Source organism: Chelonoidis abingdonii, chromosome 3, assembly GCF_003597395.2.
Source record: "Chelonoidis abingdonii isolate Lonesome George chromosome 3, CheloAbing_2.0, whole genome shotgun sequence".
Taxonomy (NCBI): Eukaryota; Metazoa; Chordata; order Testudines; family Testudinidae; genus Chelonoidis; species Chelonoidis abingdonii.
The window spans coordinates 149,360,728-149,379,079 of NC_133771.1; positions in this window are offsets into that span (position 1 = coordinate 149,360,728).

Consider the following 18,352-nt stretch of genomic DNA (forward strand, 5'->3'; position numbering starts at 1 on the left):
TGGGGGAGAAAGGAGAGAAGTGGGGATGGAAAAACCTGCTCTTCTGTGTTTATCTCTGTCTCTCTCTCTGGAGAGAGGATGGGAGGGGGGAAAGCGTGAATTTCCTCTTGTTTTAGTTCACGGGAAGCTTGTATCTGTTTATGGCCTCATTGGTGAGGGAAAAGAGGAGGGGGAAGGTTAACATTCCTCTCTGTTTTAAGATTCAAGGAGTTTGGGAATCACAATTATCTTCCCAGGGTAACCCAGGGAGGGAAAGCCTGGGAGAGGCAATTGTGGGAGAAAGGGTTTACTTTCCTTGTGTTAAGATCCAGGGGGTCTAGGTTTTGGGTCCCCTGGGAAGGTTTTGGGGGGACCAGAGTGTACCAGGCACTGCAAGTCCTGGTTGGTGGCAGCACTACAAGATCTAAGCTGGTAATTAAGCTTAGGGGGATTCATTCTGGTACCCATCTTTTGGACTTTAAGGTTCAAAGTGGGGACTTATACCATCACAATGACGTACCTAATAAAACATGGCATACACCCGTGTCCACAATAGGAAATCTATATCAGCTCGTATTAGGGTGATGAGGTCATCTAGGAAACCAACAAGGAGAGACTGTAGGAAAGAAAGCCAGTCTGAATTCATATAATAATAAATGCTTATATGAGACTTATACCAAGCAGTTATTACATATGAATTTCTGTTTTAGCTTTGCTGTCCATGTACCAAATGATCCTACACATGGGATATTCCTCTCTGGAAGGGCAAGGACACCCATTTCCACCCTATGCACCAATCAGGGATAATAAGGTTGGTGCACTATGGAAGAGGTAGCACATTTGGTGCACCGGCAGCATGTATCTTGGGATGCATATGGATTTTTGGGACTGTATTGGAGGTCAAGTTCATGTGCTTGTGTAGTGCTTCCTGATCACACCCCATTTCGTGGAAACATGGCTTCTGCTCGCATGAGTAGGAAGGGTATCAAATCCTCACAACCGGCATAATTTTAATACAGTTTGAATCAGCATTAAACTATGCCATGATTTCATATGGGATTTAGAGGGCTAAAATAGTGGAGAACGGCTGGCCTGCCTGCCCGCCTCCCATGTCCCGGCTCTGCATGGTGAGATTCTCATGGAACGAAGGGGGAACGAGTGTTTTTGCGGAGCTGGCAGGCCATCCTGACCATTCTGAGCTGGGTCTGTTAGGCTGTTCTGCCCTCTGCTAGTGGGAGCATCTCACAGTATTAGGCACTGTGTTTTCTTAAAACAAACAGTGTATTATTTATTGTTTGCATTATTGTAGCACCTAGGAGCCCCAGTCATGGACCAGTGCTAGTCCCTGCCCCAAAGACATTAACCAAGTGTTCAGAGAACTGTCAAAACTGAAATTGAAATTTCAGAATTATTTGGAATGACTTGAAGAAAGCTCCTGCTGTGCAGGTATTTGGTCCTTTCAGACTCAGTTTAGAAAAATGGACTCTTAAGACAGCTAAATATCTGCCAGCTTTCAGAAAATGGGCAATTACATTTTGCAGGTGTGAGATTTCACACTTACGAAATATATTTGAACACTAATGAGCCAATAAAGTCTTGAAAACAGGTATTAAATTTGTGCTATGGAATTGGATCTGAAAGGACCAGACTTATTGTAACTGCTCACAAACCATCCCCAGAACAGGATAAGAAATAACAGCATGAGGATGTTTACCCTTTACAAATTAGGGAAATTCCTTAGAGAAAAAGCCTAATGTGTTGACAGTTTTGTGGGACAACTTAACAGCCTATAAAATATGTTCCTTTCATATTCTTCTGTATCAATGGACTTCTAAAGACACATTCCTTTCAGTGGGCTGCACCAAGTCCTCAGAAACTTCCCAGTGAGGAATAGAAAGTAATGAAAATTTTGCTAAAATGCACCACATGTTGCTGGAAGGAGGGGGCTGATCACGAGTGGCATTCTCCCTCTCCCCCTCCAACTCCACAGAAGCTGCTTCCATGTACCTGCAGCTTTAGGAGGTCATGGCTAAGCAGAAAGAGGTCAGGGCCAGAGAAGCATCATCCACTTCCAAGCATGCAAGCATTTCCCTGTGAAAGATAATTCATCATCTCAGCCACGCTCTCCCTTTTGCACTTTGAACTTCTTCCTAAGGAGTACATTTTGACTGAGCACCCCATGAGGCAATGGTGACCGTAGGAGCTGCACTACTGCAGGGTATGGGTGCGAAGACCTGACACGAATCACAAAGACACTAGATCTGTGTGAATGGTTAGCTCTCTGTGGGCACCATGAGATGGGCAATGAGGAAGGCTGTGCCCCATTCTCATCTCCTGGGGTTAGGGCTGGTCCTCCACTTTTGTGGAAAACGGGCGGCTGGATTTGCCCAGAAATAAATATAGCAGAATGCTGTGCAAATGTCCATTTAAATGAGGGATACTTGGGTTATCAAGTGACATTAGCTTTTACAATGGAATTGTTTCCAGTCTGATAGAAGAATACAGGATGTTGATAGGTCATAGTCTATTCTCTTGTTTGTAATCAGCATTCACAAGCACCATGGAAATGTCTAGCTTTGTCAAACAGGCCATTTGTCTTGTTTATGTGGAATAATGGACAGCTGTTCACCACTAAAGGACATCAAATATTGAGCCAAAAGTGCATTTTTAAAGGAAAGCAATGAGGTGCAGAAGACACTTGTTTGCTTAAAGTAGCTGCAGCTTTCTAACTTCTGTCATCTTTTTTCATGTTGTCAGGGATTCTTAGAAGTCAGCAAGTTTTCATCTACACTGATATCCTAGGGGCCAGATGATTTATTCCCATGTTCTTTTCCCATCTTTTTAGAGGAAGACAGTACTGGTGCAGGTTAGCTGTTTCATAACTTACTCTGGGACGGGGGTGGGTGGTAGTTAGGGCCTCACACAGAAGGCGTCCGTGGTCGTTTGTTAATTCCCACTTGAGCTGTCAGTGACTGCAGTGGTTGTATGTTCCATATAAGTGTTAGGAAATAAAACTTTTATGTTTAAAATAGACTCTAGGAATGGAAAAAGTTCCACATCTAAGTAGACATTGAACTGACCCCTGCGAAATTCAGCTACATCTGAAGCTGTGAACACTTGCGGTAGCTGATTTCCTATCTGAGGCTCAGAATTCTCTGATTTCATCTTGCTTTAGACTGGGAGAAAAATCTTAAAAACCAGTGACACTAAGAGCCATCAAAACTATCACAGTGAAGCTTTCCCAAAGTTTTCATTGAGCTGTCTCTTCAGACTCCCTGACAATGATGAATTGCAGCCTGATACAATGAGGAGTCCTTGTGGCACCTTAGAGATTAACAAATTTATTTGGGCATAAGCTTATGCCCAAATAAATTTGTTGGTCTCTAAGGTGCTACAAGGACTCCTCATTGTTTTTGCTGATACAGACTAACACGGCCACCACTCTGAAGCCTGCTACAGTTTTGCATATCATGATGTGATAAAGTCTGTTGCCCATCAGCCTGAGAGAGTCAGCAATATGCACCTCCTCGCCCCCCGGGTTTAGAACAACATTTCACTTTAACAGCTTTTAAAATGTTCCAATACAATTATTTAAAAAGGATTTCTGAAGACCAGTCCGTTATATCTACCTGCATTTAGATACAGTTGATTGCTAAGTAACACTAATGCTTTCCAATGTGTCCCCTCATCTTTCAGGGAGGTGATGAAACCACATGCTCAGAGTGATGATTTTTTTCTTTTTGCTAAGCAACAATAATATGTGCTCCATAAGTGCTAGCCCTGAGCACAAGAGAAATTTTATTAATGATTGTTATTGAGTAATTTTAACACCGGGATAAGGGGAGGACAACATGCAAAACGTTAATGGTAAGCAAAAAGCTTTTGCTCTCAGTGTAACTGACTGACTGCCCTGCCTTCCGGGTGGCACTACGTTTTTGCTTTTCTATGATCACACATGGGAATCTGATTTACTTTTGTCGATGTCAATGGGAATTCTACCATTGATTCCAGTGTACACAGGATCAGGCTCATGGAGTGGAGCAGTGGAAGAGAAGGGGGCCGGGGAAAGATCAAAGATACAATGCCAGGATTGGAACAAATTCTAAGATTTGATCACTCTTGAACTCTGGGAATGTTGGGATTTGGACTCCAGTACAAACTTGATGGCTTAGGTCCATCTCTTCTCAAAACAGTTCTTGTGTAGCGTGGCGTGGCAGGGGTGGGGGAAAATAGCTTGCAGTACAACCAGGAATTTGAAGGAGGAATGAGAATAGGAGGTTTTAGTCAGCCAAGGAAGAGTGGGTGTGTGTGTGAATGCTTGAAATGTCATTACCCATCATTTTCTCAACGCAAATCTCTCATTACAATGACTAATAGGATAGGAACAGCCATACTGGGTCAGACCAAAGGTCCATCTAACCCAGTATTCTGTCTTCCAACAGTGGCCAGTGCCAGGTGCCCCAGACGGAATGAACACAGCAGGTAATCAAGTGATCCATCCCCCGTCGCCCATTCCTAGCTTCTGGCAAACAGAGGCCAGGGGCACCATCATTGCCCAATGAAAAAATGCCCTTTTATATTAATGAAATTCTCACCTATGTTCTCACAATCTCATTTGTACCTTTTCATATGATGTGCCATATTATCAACATTCCTTCTAAGATGTATGCATGTGCGGCTGCTCCCTCTGCAAATAGATCAAGTCACACCTTTCAGAAGTGCATAACACACCTCAGCAGCCTTTCTCCTGCCTTTGGCTGCTCCAGAGGGAGCTACTAGGTCCTGAATGTCCTCCTGCTTCTGCCGTTGCTGGGTGTGTTGAGAATCTATAACATTAACTAGTTACTAGTAGTTTGCAGGTCTTGTTGTTGTTGTTCCTTAATTGCTCTGCACTTTTAGGCAATAGCACAAAGTCACCTTCTTTTTCAGCAGAGTTGGTGTGTGGTAGAGATGGGGAGACTGGATAACAAATATTTAACCATCTCCAGCATGAGTGGCAAACTCATTGCAAAGTTAGATGCCTGTCTGGATGGAGGCATTTGGGGGATTAAGCTAAACATTAGGGAATGAAAGATGCTCTCCTAATACCGGAAGGTAATAAATGTTCGGGTACTCATTGTGTTTTGGGAAGTGAGTGTGTGTGTGTGTGTGTTTGTGTGAATGAATGAGTTTTGTTTGTTTTTTCCCCACCTCAGTAATCGAGAAAACTGCCGTGAACAATGAATGAACTGCTTTGACTTTTTTTTTTAACTAAGTAAAACGTGTGCTCACTGGTAACAATAAGAGCAGGAAATAAGTGATATAGGTCAAGGAGGAAAGTTATGCATTTGAAAATACCCAAATAAGTATGCATTCTACATGGCTGAAATAAATCCAGCAATGTTTTTGACTTTGGAAGGGAAGTAGGATGATCTTGTGGCTAATGAAGAGTACTAAAATTCAGGTACTAAAAGTCTACAGATTTCCTATGTGGTCTTGAGAGAGTCTGTTAAACTCTCTGTGCCTCAGTTTCCTAATCTGTATAATGGGGATGATGCTACTTGCCTATCTCATAGACATATTGCAAAGCTAAAGCAATCCCTCTTCAGAAAGAAGATTGACCTTGGATGGGAGGTGTGTTATAACTGCAAAGTAGTAAGGTAGGGTGGAATTTTCAAAAATGTCTGATTTTTAAAATGAGACCTGTGCTCTTAAGGGTTTGTCTACATAAGGAAATATACTAGCATAACTATGTCAGTATAGTTATATCACTGTATTTGAGTGTCCACACAGTGAGTTATACTGGTCTAACTACAGTGGTATAATTATACCAAGATGGCTGTACTTTTGAAAATCCCGCACAGGATGATTCTCCCTGGGGCAGTAACAACAAAGGATTGTAAGATGATAAATTCAGAAGCATTCCAATGTAGTAAATAAAAATGTAAGCATTTATAAGATCAGGTCCTGTGCACAAAGTAGTCCCATTCCACTCAATGGGACTACGAACGTGTGTAAGTGTTCGCAGGATCGAGGTCTAAAAGTTGATATAGGTACGTTTGATCTGTTTTGACAGTGATGTCAATTTAAGTAAATCCCCTCAAGGGTACAAAATTATGCTTGAGTGGTATCTTAAGTGTGTCAGTAAATACTCTGTAATATTCATTTCATTATATGAAGATTGTTATTATCTAATGCAAAGTATAAGAAAATTAAATATTTAGTGACTGCATTGTCTTATTTACAAATACGAGGATAAACTGCCATGGAAATACAAAATCATCTTGCACTCCAACCCCATGTTCTCTTTCTTGAAGTGAAGCCATTAATGTTGAAATGGAAACATTTTTAGACATAAATGAAGGATTCGCTTTTACAGGGCTCAAACTGGGGTAAAATGTGGTGGTGCAGTGTTCCAGCACCTCTCTCTCTAGCTGCTTTCTTCTCCAGAATCTTAGAACTTATTTTTTTTAAAAGGTAAAAAGTCTCTATCTGTAGTGGAGATAACTTTTAAAAGATAAACTGAGGGCTTGTCTACACTGGCACTTTACAGCGCTGCAAATTTCTCACTTGTGGGTGTGAAAAAACACCCCCCTGAGCGCAAGTTTCAGTGCTGTAAAGCACCAGTATAGACAGTGCACCAGCGCTGGGAGTGCCTCTTGTGGAAGTGTTTTTTAAGAGCTCTCCCAGCACACTACTGCAACTACACAAGCCATGTTAAAGCACTGCCGCGGCAGCGCTTTAATGTTGCCAATGTAGACAAGCCCTGAGTATAACTGCTGCATCAGTGTCTATTTGCTTTTGCAGAGAACCTGAAACAATAACTCTGGGAGGTGTGAACTGCTCCGTTTGTCTCAGTAGGTGTTAAGTTGGAAGCTAATGATGATACTTTGAATGTCAACGTTATTAACCATTACACTGCAGTGCTCATCATTACACAAAAAAAGAGAGGAAGTTGTGTTGATCTGCACAATGCAACATTCAGTCACCACTCGTTTTGGTGCCATGAATAGATGCGTTTGGGGAGTATCTCTATGTATTACCTTTTCCCCCCTAGTCAAGAAATAGCCAAGCCCAAGAATGCCAGCAGGGCACCACAAGGGAGAAGACAAGCCAGAGAAGTCCAGCAGAGCCTATGGGTGTAGTTGAGGCCTTGGCTACAGGTGCTTTAGAGCGCTGCAACTTTCTCGCTAAAAGGTGTGAAAAAACACCCCCCTGAGCGCAGCAAGTTACAGTGCTGTAAAGCGCCAGTGTAAACAGTGCCCCAGCGCTGGGATCGTGGCTACCAGTGCTGTAAACTAATCCCATTGGGGAGGTGGAGTACCTGCAGCGTTGGGAGATCTCTCTCCCAGTGCTGACGCTGCGACCACACTTGCATTCAAAGCACTGCCGCAGGGGCGCTCCTGCTGCAGCGCTTTGGAGTTTTGAATGTAGCCAAGCCTTAAATCTCATTGAGGGGGAACTAAACCCAAGATCATATCTTGAACATCTGCATAATGTCTTGGAATGGCATCTCGTTTGTGTGGAGCTTATTATGTGGACAGAGCTACTTTGTCCCCCATGACTTAACCCCTGTGCTTTGGAAGCAAATGGAACAAGGCTTCTGAAACTCACACTGTGGATCAACTCTTAATATAAACTGTCTTGCAGACCACATCCCCTACCAGCTTAAATCACTTAGCTTTCATTATCATGTATACTTCCCCTGGCTTCCACAGCAATTGCTTCCACATGGAAGTAAAGCATTTGTGGATTTCTAAATATCTTTAGTGTGTTGTTCTGTTTGAAAAAAGTTAATCACACTGTCTACTTTGGCTGCTCCTTTCATCTGCCTCCCATCTCTTCTATTACTATCAGCTGGAAATGAGGAAGAAGAGTCAGCACCCTGTGACCAGCCAGCTCTCTGCAGGCCCCAGCAAATGCACATGTCTGTGCACCCCAGGTTAGCAATCTCCGAAAGAGGGAACATGGGCATTGCTTTTTGTAGGTCTCATTTTATGTGATATGCACCTGGTGTTCCTTTTATAAGCATTTAATCTTGAGCTCTTGATGCCCAATTGCTCCTCACACCAGAAAAAATATGGAGGGAATCTGATTGCATTGTTGTTTTTGCAGGAGAGACTCTTCCAGCTGAAGTTTGGGCTCAGCCCTACAAACCCTTATTTCCAGGTGAAATAGTGGCTTACTCACGTGAATCAGCAATATATGCAAGCGTTTGCGGAATTTGACCATTTGTCATCTTCTTTCTTTTCATCTAGAACAGATGCTTTTTTTCTTTAGTATTTGCAGGACTGTCATGCACCCTGTAATGATCACATTAGCAAACAATGTGTGGTAGAGAGAGAGTCCATATTTGTTCCTTTGAGAGAGGAATCCTCATGACAGCTTTTGAAACATCCCCTTTTTTCCCTTTGAAAGGTGATGTGGCCCTCTGTGGGTGTGCTAGTTGGGAGAGATGCAGGACCCCCTTTTCCCCACTCCGCACCATAGGTAACCATAATCTGGATGCAAAATACTGGTGAGAGACTGACTAGTGTGGCTTTAGTGCTCCGTAGCCATAGATTTATGTCTGAGGGTGGCAGGAGTGTGGCCTTGTCTTAGTTCCATACACAATGAGGAGCTGTACACTTGGATTCTGAAGTGACTTTCCTTTTAGATTAAAGGAAACAGGAAGAAAGTAGGAAAAATAATCCCTATGAGCAAGTACTGTGTGTTTCTCTTTGTAATGGTTGACAAGCACCCTCTGAGGACAAAATGGCTGGTGCTCTGTGCACATAAGTAGAGTATTCAGAAATTTTAAAGGTGCAGTACTGAGAGGCAAACCATGCTTAGACCTCTGCTTACTGGCAAGCAGCAACAGGAGCGCATTGGTAGGTACAGCCTGCAGTTCTATTAAAAGATGTAGCAAATGCCTTTGGCTGGCTTAATCCCTTACTGCCCTGAAGGCACTGGCTTTACACAGGCATAATGCTTCCCTTCATGGCTCTTAAGTGCTGAAAGTGCTCTCTGCTCTTGAGCTTCCCTGGCTCTAAACATCCATAATTTTAGCCCTAAGGTATTAAAACACTATGATATTGGTTAAGGGGTCACAATTCTTAGAGGAGTAAAGTGAAAATGTTTGTTGTGAGGCTTTTACCCTCCCTGAAAACATCCGTCTAAGTGTATGTCTCTCCCCTCCTCCAGTGTTTCAGCCTCTATAATAAGCCCTGAGGACTTGCAAGCAGCCAACACTTTTGAGAAGTGAATTCCTTCAACTGCTTTTAAGCATTACAGTTTTGTGCTTGCTCCTCGGGAAACCAGGCAATGCCTCAGTGGATGTCATCTGGGAATGGCTCATTTCCTTTGTGTTTTGGGCTCTGATAGAGGTTGCAGTGTCAGGAGGAAAAAGTCCCCTGGCAGCTTGGAAACCCAGCTAGCTCAGAGTTTCTGCCTGAAATAATACTTGACAGGCTGTGCTTGCCCACCCACCTGGTGCTAGGAATGAATACTCTTCTCAGCCTGCCCCACGTGTGCCTGCTACTGGTCCCTAATTACTCCCTCCCTCTGGCGAGGAAGCATGAGATGGGGACAGGTAATGCACAGCAACTGGGGGCTAAGTGTGGCCAGTTTCTAACACAGCACCCAAAGCAGCACTGTGCAAAGAGAGGGGCTAGTGGGGAGGGAGAGATGGGCAAATATCAAATGCTTCTGCTAAGTCTCATCAGGACTGGGGAAAAATTAGGGCAAACAAAATTCAAGGTTGTAAGTTTCAAGGCAATGCTGTTTGGAAGGACTCTCTTCCAGAGCTCATAGGACTGTTGTAGCTGGAAGAGATTAGGAAACAATCTCTCTATTTTCCACAGGGTTTTGTGTGTGTGCATGTGTCCACATTGGGCAATGTTTTGACTCTATAGGGGAAATGGTGGCATTGTCTAAACTCAGTTAGGCCCTGATCCTGCAAAAGCTGCCAGGGGGCAGATCCCATTGATTGACCCTGCATGGGGATCCGTTGAAATCAGTCAATTTCTCATTTGTCTGGGTCTCATACAGCAACAGAAGAAAAAAAATAATGTTGTTCCTAATTATTTGGTTGCAAAAATTAGCAGCATAAATTTGTGTGTGGGGGCAGATTTCCATTTGAAACTACTTTAATGGTGTAAAAAGACTAGCTTTCCAGTTGTTGGTATCCCTTTAAATTTAGTCAAACTGTTTTGTTCCATCTCTGAGAAAAATGTGAGGATGGTGGGTGTGTAGGAAACTGGCAATAAAACATGATTTCCTGGTTTTATGCTATGGGCAAAGCTTGTTGTCCAGCATTATAACAGGTTTGCAGTACGATAAAATTTAGGTTTACGATCACTAGGCTGTGGGAATGGCAGAGCACTTAAAAAAACATAAACTCTATAAATCATCCACCATCTCTTCATCAGCAAGCATTAGAAAGAAATTAGTTGAAGCCTGCAGTTAGGTCAAATGCTGGCCTAGTGATTGAGGAGAGATGTCATTTCTGCTAAATCCTTCAAATGCATTGCTTGGAATGTTCAGGCGCATATACCATGGTCTGTAAGCTGTAATAAATAAGCCTCACCAGAAATCTGTCTGAGGCAGTTGCTTTACTGCCTCATTGCTTCCATCAGCATCTTTCAGTGTTTTCATCCATTCTTATTATTTAAATAAGAAGACTTAATCAGAATTCAGAGAGATTGCAAATCTATCCTTCTAGTCTGGCTGAAGGCAAGGAATGCTTTTATAACTGTATCTGATTTCCTGTATATTCAAAGTAATAGAACATCAGGGATGAATTTCATTATTATTTCTGTGCCAAAGGTCAGTCTCCATTTAAATTGTCTCAGTGAAATATTGAAAGCACATCAACTTGATTGAGTTTTAACTTAGTGATGGGCAAACACCAAGTGCTTCTAAGTCTCTTGGGGACTGCTCAAATAATTTGAGGGAAAAATAAGGCAAAACAAATTCATGGTCATGAAAGACTGAAGGCAATATGAAGAAGAGTGTCAAGGGCAATCAAAAACTCCTTCATTGCATCCTGTGTGGGCTACCTGGATGTTGGGTCTGGGCACAAAGGAGTAAATGGGAGTTCTGCACCTGTTTACACCCACTGGAGAAGGTGGGTAGGGAAGGATGAGGAATGTGAGTAGCATTGGCTGCAATCCCCAACATACTGGCCAGCACTACTGAGCTGGTGTAGGGGGTGTCCTAGTTTTGCTATTAATACAGACCAGGAGCAAATTGCTGTGTCCCAGGAACAAAGGGGAAATGGGGAGGGACTTGTGTCCCTAAGGGAACTGTGTCGTTGCGTCTACACAAGAAATGCTATAGTGGCATAGCTGCAGGTCTGCATCTGTGCTGCTGTAGCGTACTGTAGCAACTTTCTCCATCACTGCAGAAAATCCATGTCACCAAGAGACAGTAGTTGACCTAGTAGTGTCTATGTTGGGGCTTAGGTTGGCTTAACTACATCTCTCAGGAATATTTCATACTCCTGACCTGAGCAACGTAGCTTGGTTGACCTAACTGCAGTTTAGACCAGCTCTGAGAGTTGTCTCTCTGAAGAACACCATCTTCCAGGGCTGCTTCTGGGATGATGCAACTTAAGCACCACTCCTGGCTCAGGGTTGTGCCCAAAGAATGCAAATAGAATATTCTGTTTCTCTGATTCATAATAGACACAAAAAATGACAACTCAGCAATTTGTGGTTTAAACCCAGACCCTTTTCCTTTTCTAGCTTTCTTTCCCTTTCCCTCGTGTACTCTGTAAAACTAGACTTAAAACCCCACCATCTAAAAAGAACACTGACAAGGATGATTGGCCCAACATTTGACTCAATACCTCTCTCTTTACTACTTCTGTCAGTGACACAAACCATCTAAATCAATGAGAGCCAAAAATATCACCTGAATGACCTCCTTGAGGCTGGTTCAATCTCACTGACACTGAAACAGCACGTGGAGAGGTTATTTATATCATTATCCCCCAACAAAACCAAAAAGCTGGGTCAGAATTTGTACAGCAGCCTGTATCTGATCATCAATTTTTTTTAGTTTCAATGGGACTTAAGTACATTCTTTAACTTAAAGTGCCTTGGTGGTAGGCAGATGTACATCAACACGTACATAAGTACTCTGCTGAACTGGGACCTAAGAAAATGTTTGATTCAGTGGCCACTGAAGTTAATGGAAGGAGTCCCATTGACTTCAATGGGGACTGGAGGCCCCTAATCCCTGGTTCTATGTCTGAGATATTTGAAATACTTGTAACTATTTCAAAATTGATGTCTGTGAGCTTTGAATTTTTAGCAAGAATAAGCAAAAAATGGTAAGACTCAAGGAGCCACATTTGGGAAAAGTCCTATTTTAAATCTTTAGAAATGTACTATATTGCAGAACTGTTGTAGGTATTTTCACCTAAGTTAAATCTTGACTAGAGTCAAAAGTTTGGTATCTCAAATCTTTTCCCATCACAGAAGATAAATGAGTAACGTGTTTTGTACGTGAGAATCCTAATTCAACCTTAACCTTAATTATGGAGTCGCTACTGACATCTGCATAATGTTGTGTGAAGTAGTAATCTTTTAATTGACAGATTCCAGTGGAAACAGTGTGCTAGTTAAATGACCATCCCAGTTAGTGGAAGCCTAAGAATAAATTATGCTGTTAAAACATTTGTAAAAACAAGATTAAAGTAACTGTGGCCTACTTAATAGCCATAAGAGAGCATAAAATGAATGAATGTCTGCAACAATGGGAATTTTATGCTAGCAAACAGCAATTTATACCCTTTGACTGCTAATAATAAGCTTACAGACAATATCAGCAATGCTTTAGACAGTCTGTTCACAACTAGGTGTGTAGGGTACTGGGATGCATTGCATTGCATCTGTTCTTTGGAAATCATCCAGATCAAGCAGGTGTGCTGTTTTTCAGGTTGTCAATTATGTGGAGTCTACAGTATGTAAATATTTGTGTATTTTATTTGTGATCGTGTAGCATCTACTGTACATCTACCTTGTCATAGTTAATACAGCAGTTATTGTATACTAATTACATTTTTCAAGTTCATAGCTCGCCAGTGGAGGACACCTGGAAGCTGAATGCTCTGAACTGGGAGCAGGATGAGTGAGGCCATACATCTGGGATTTGTAAGAGGCAGTCTGGTAACTAAATAGTGAATCATGTTCATACGAAGCTGAAGTGAACTGGCAGCTGGAAGGTGGATTGGCTGGGTTAGGCTTGTCAAGATGGAAGGGATTTGGTAGCGAGAAGACCAAACAGGGCAGGTGCATGCTTGTGGGGAGGGATGCAGCTGTGATGCAAGCCAGATGGGGTGAAGATCAGGAAGAGACAAGTAAATGGCAGGTAGCAGATGTGTCAGCACAGCCAGATTCCAGGAGGAGGAGACAGTAGACAGCTGAGACTGGGTTGGAGTATTTGGAGGGGAACTATAGATAGACTGGTTTAGAACTTGGCTCAGGGTGGGTTCTTGCCTAGTGCATCAACTCCCATGATAAAGTACCATAGCATTAAGCATGGTATAAAAATGCCTAAATAGTTTATCTGCAGGGATCAGAGGTTAGGATGAGGCCAAAATAGCACAGAAGGAGGGACCATAGAAGGAAGAGTTGGGAGCAGGTTAAATGTATCTGTGGCCATGGTACCTCAATGCAGATTTATCTGGTAAGATGCCGAATTTTGGGTAAAATGACACCCCTTGCCATTGTAGTCATGAGTAGTATTTTATATAGAATGACTGGATTTAATTTATGAGGTATCATGAAAATAGACTTTATTGAGCTAATAAACTAGGCCTCAGAGGTAGAGTTTTCAAAAGCTCCTATATAAATTAGACTCTCAGGTCCCATGAGAAGTCAATAGTAGTGAGTCTTTAACTTCCCTAGATGCTTTTGAAAATCTTGCTGAAAGTGAATGTTTTAAAAAAATTAATCTTGGAGATATCAAAAAGGGACACAAGGAAAATATTAGATTTAACTTAAACTTACTAAATTGGAACTATGGCAACATCCAGATAATGCCTATTTATTCTTAAAACTCACAGGAACATGATAACCTGATACCATGAAATAATTTGGATATCAAAAAGACTGACTTTATGCCATATCTAATCAGGATGTTTCTTCCACGTTTTTATAATGATTTAGAGTGACGGGCAAAGCTCCAGACATTAGGAGGTTTGGCTCCAGGTTTGTACACCCATCATTTCAGTATGTATCTGAAGCTTATCTGACTGAGCCAAACATCCTGTGTTTGAAAAAGGTTTTTCACACACAATTCCCATTCCATTCTTGTGAGAATCCCAGCACGTCCTGGGAAGGAAGGAATAGTTAAAAATAAAACTGTTATGTTGCTCTTTCAAAAGTCAGGGCTTTTCTGTAAGGCAAATTAGTGTGTAAGGCAAATCTACAGTATTCCAGTGCTGCACTCTGTCTATGTGTGGATCCTGCTGCTGCACCCTAAAGGTGGGTGGCACACAGGATCACTCTAGATTTGCATCTCGGCTTGCTCCCCCGTAACTTGCTAAAGAAACATCACTTTAAGCACAATTCAAAGTTTATACTTCATAGACTCCAATGGGAACCACCATACTTTCACAGTGGTAGCAGTGATGGTGGCTACAGTCATAACTACTAAAATCGTTTTATTAAAATAGCATCATTTTTGAGCAAAGACAAACTTTTTCCTAGTTCTCTTTTTTGTTTTACAAAACAGAAACCCAAGCTGAAATGTGATTTCCAAACTTTTAGCAGCAGCTCCTCTCTTCAGAGGGATTAGAAGAATTAAAAAGATGTAGATTTAAAAGATACATATTCTTGTTCCATCTTAAATATGCAGTATCAGTATCTCAGCAAACACTACACTGAAAGGTAAATTAAATCTTACTGTAGTTACAGTAGGCTGGGAAAAATATAGATTGCTTGTCTGCAGTCAGCTAATACTTCAGATTTGGCCCTCAGACAAGAAAACACAGTTGTCCCAATTGTCTCAAACAAATTAAAATAAAATGTTGAGCTGCAACTATCTTCATTGGGACTTTGTTTGGACTGCTTATGTGTGCAAGTCATCTGCTCTTTACGGAAGAGGCCATGGGCATAATTCTCCACTGCCTTGCAACTTGTGTCGATAAGGGGAGTGCAAAATGGTGTGCTACCAAATCAGAAGGGGAGCATTTTACAGCCACTTTGCAATCACTCTGCTCAAGTGTACAGACTACACAAGGTACAAGGCAGTGAGGACTGAGGACTATAGCGTGCGAGGTTTATTTTGAAAGAAAAATGCACCATAAATTTAAGTGATATGGCCTACCATAGGCTCATTCTTGGATTTAGACAGACCTGTTTAGTGCCCAGATCAGAAAGGAGCTGCTTCCATTTTGGAAAGTTCTATCTATCAATCCTCGCGAACTTCTGTGTTGCAAAACTCTGTTGGACCTGTAGGTCCCCCACACATTTAAAACAGAGAGGGTGCTGAATCCAAACTTTGAAAGTGGAATTGTGTTGAGATCTAGGTTCCCTCAAACTTCTCTCTGAATCTGAATGCCTCCAGTGCTGGGAAATGTTCAGGTTTGAATTTCAAGCTCATTACCTAGTGTGACAGATCCAGGCCAGTGGGGTATAGGAGTCTGGTAGAGGACAAATATACCAAATAAGCGCAGGACCCACCAAGGTAGAGGAGGAACTTTGTCACACTAGTTATGAAGTTAAGACTGGACATGGAGTCTGGATCTAGAGCTCATCTATTTGTTAAAGTGGTGCCATTGTGCAGCTAGGGTTGTCAACTTTCTAACTGCACAAAACCAAATACCCCTTCCCTTAGGTCTTGCCCCTGCTTGCTCCATCCCCCTTCCCTCCATCACTTGCTCTCTCTCACCCTCACTCACTTTCACTAGGATGGAGCAGAGGACTGAGGTATGGGAGGGGAGTGAAGGCTCTGGATAGAGGTATGGGCTCTGGGGTGGGGCTGTGGATGAGGGGCTCAGGGAGAGGGAGAGGGCTCTGGGCTGGGGCGGAGGTGGAAGCTGCGGATCTGACACTCGGGGCGGCAGCAGCATTTGGAGCCTCCGTGGCCTGGCCACCCATGCTCCTAGGGGCCACAGGGACCTGGTGGTCACTTCCGGGACCCACGTGGAACTAGGGCAGGCAAACAGCCTGCCTGATCCCGGGTCCCTGCTGTGCCGCTGACAGGACTTTTAACAGCCTGGTTAGTGGTGCCAACTGGAGCTAACAGGGTCCCTTTTAGACCGGGCGTTCCAGTGGAAAAATTGGACTCCTGGCAACCCTATGTGCAGCACACCCTTAGATAAGTGTTCAGTGCTTGCCTTCTTTAACTATATTCTGTTTAAATTGAATTTGCTCTAATATCTCAGTGCTGCGAGCTGTGGCTAGGATTTTCAAAGGTTTTCCACTTCCTGTAATCTGCCTTTAGTAAGAGAACCACACTCCAGGGGTTTTTCCTGAAACTATATTTCACTTGCTGTATCAAGTATGTTACTGAGTTCCTTACTGAGTCTTTAAATCTTTGGACATAAATTAATGTTAAAGCAGATCAAGACATGAGGTCTGCAGGTTGTAGCAGCTTTTGTGTTTAATCTTCTTATATGCCACTGAATATTCTCCCTTTTCAACCATAAAAATAGTATTTTCTTGTCTCTCATTAATTCTTGTAATCTTTCATCTGCAAAACAGACATACAAATCCTATAAGGAACAAAGAGCATGTTAGCATATTGACGCTTATAGTAGGACTTATTAGGAGTTTGCTCTTTGAATTCTGTGGTTAATGGAGTGGAAATTTAAAAAAAATTATGAATGCATGACTAATCAGCTATGTATTGCAAGGTATAAGCTTTGCTCAGAGACATTTCTCCCTCATCTGGCTCCTGCTGCTAATTAGAGGGGCAGTGGATTAAGTTGAGCTTGCATTTAAAGACTCAAAAAAGAAAAAAAGAGCAACACAATCCTGCTAATATCTAGACTGTGATCAAAAAGTGTCAGTGAAGACTTATAATGGAGTTTGAGGTAGTGAGGGAAGCGGAGTGAAGCTTGCTAGTATGTGTATTTTTTAAAAAAAAAGAGAGAGAGAGCATTACAGGAGAGCCTTGTAATGAAGATGGAAGGTTCTGTAGTTACAATCCTTTGCTGTTTCCCTGTCCTCCAGTATTACTGCAGAGAGGATACCAGCACAGCAGGGAATTTTATAGCAGAACTGTAATCCGCAACTAGGCGTATCTTCCCTTAATTTACCTGGTGCCACAGGCAATTTTATCAGCCTGACACTTGTTCTTAAAGAGATTGGGTTGATGAAAACCGCTCGGACAGAACTCATTTCTGAATTGTAGCACCATCTACATGCTTACTGTAGCAATGGAACACTTTATTGAAAAAGTACCTTTTAATACAGTTAGCTTAAAGTTGAACAAAAGGACAAGTGTTAACCATTGTGTGTTTCCTGAGTAAGGTAATTGTGCTTTGAGGTAGAGTGAAAAAAACAGTCCATCTCTAACTGTCTTTTCAGGGCAGTAGTGGAGCTTCGAAAAACAAGAACATGTAGTAGGAGATTTTTCTTTTTAAAGTTATAGACTAGATACATTAGGTCAGATTCAGCTCTTGGATACATTGGTCTAAATTCTGAGAGAAATCATAGAATTGAAAGCGAGTTCTTGGCCAAAGTTTGAGATGCCATTAGCTGCTGCAATGTCAACGACTGACTTTTTACTACTATATTTCTTGGAGCTGTGTACATTGCATGTGAATCCCTTGCAGTGTGTAATCAAATCTTCCAGAAGGCATGAGGGTTGGTGAATCGCCCTTTCACCAGTGTTAATGGAAAAAGACATGGGATTTGCTTACTCTGGAACACAATTCCCTGCCATGGTCTAGTTCAGAAGGCTGCGTGGTGACTTCAGGAGCCACACTGCCATTTTAAAAAGCCCTGACAAAGCAGGTAGCTTTATTTAGAAACAGGATACTGACCTAGTTGGGTCTGGAATGGAGGCTGAAAGTGAGGAGTTATTGACCCACTCTGACCAGGGTTATAAGCAGAAATAAGATGGAGCAGTAGAGCTGGGCAAATAGCTGAAAGCAAAGGGAATGAAGGGCTAGATTCACAAAATGGCCAGGGGAAGATGAGGTGATGGTACCTCCCATATAACCGTTAATTTACGGGTTAGAACACTCACCTGGGATGTGAGAGACTGGGATTTAATTCCCCCTCTGCCTGATGTGGGGAATAGATTTAAACTTAGGTTTTCTACCTCTCTGGAGATGTCCCTAATCTTGTTTAACGCCCCCCACTTCACCACCACCACCACTGGGCTATGTTCTGGGGTGGGTATCACTCAATCACTCCTGCAGAAACTGTTCCAATCTGTATAAATAATTAAA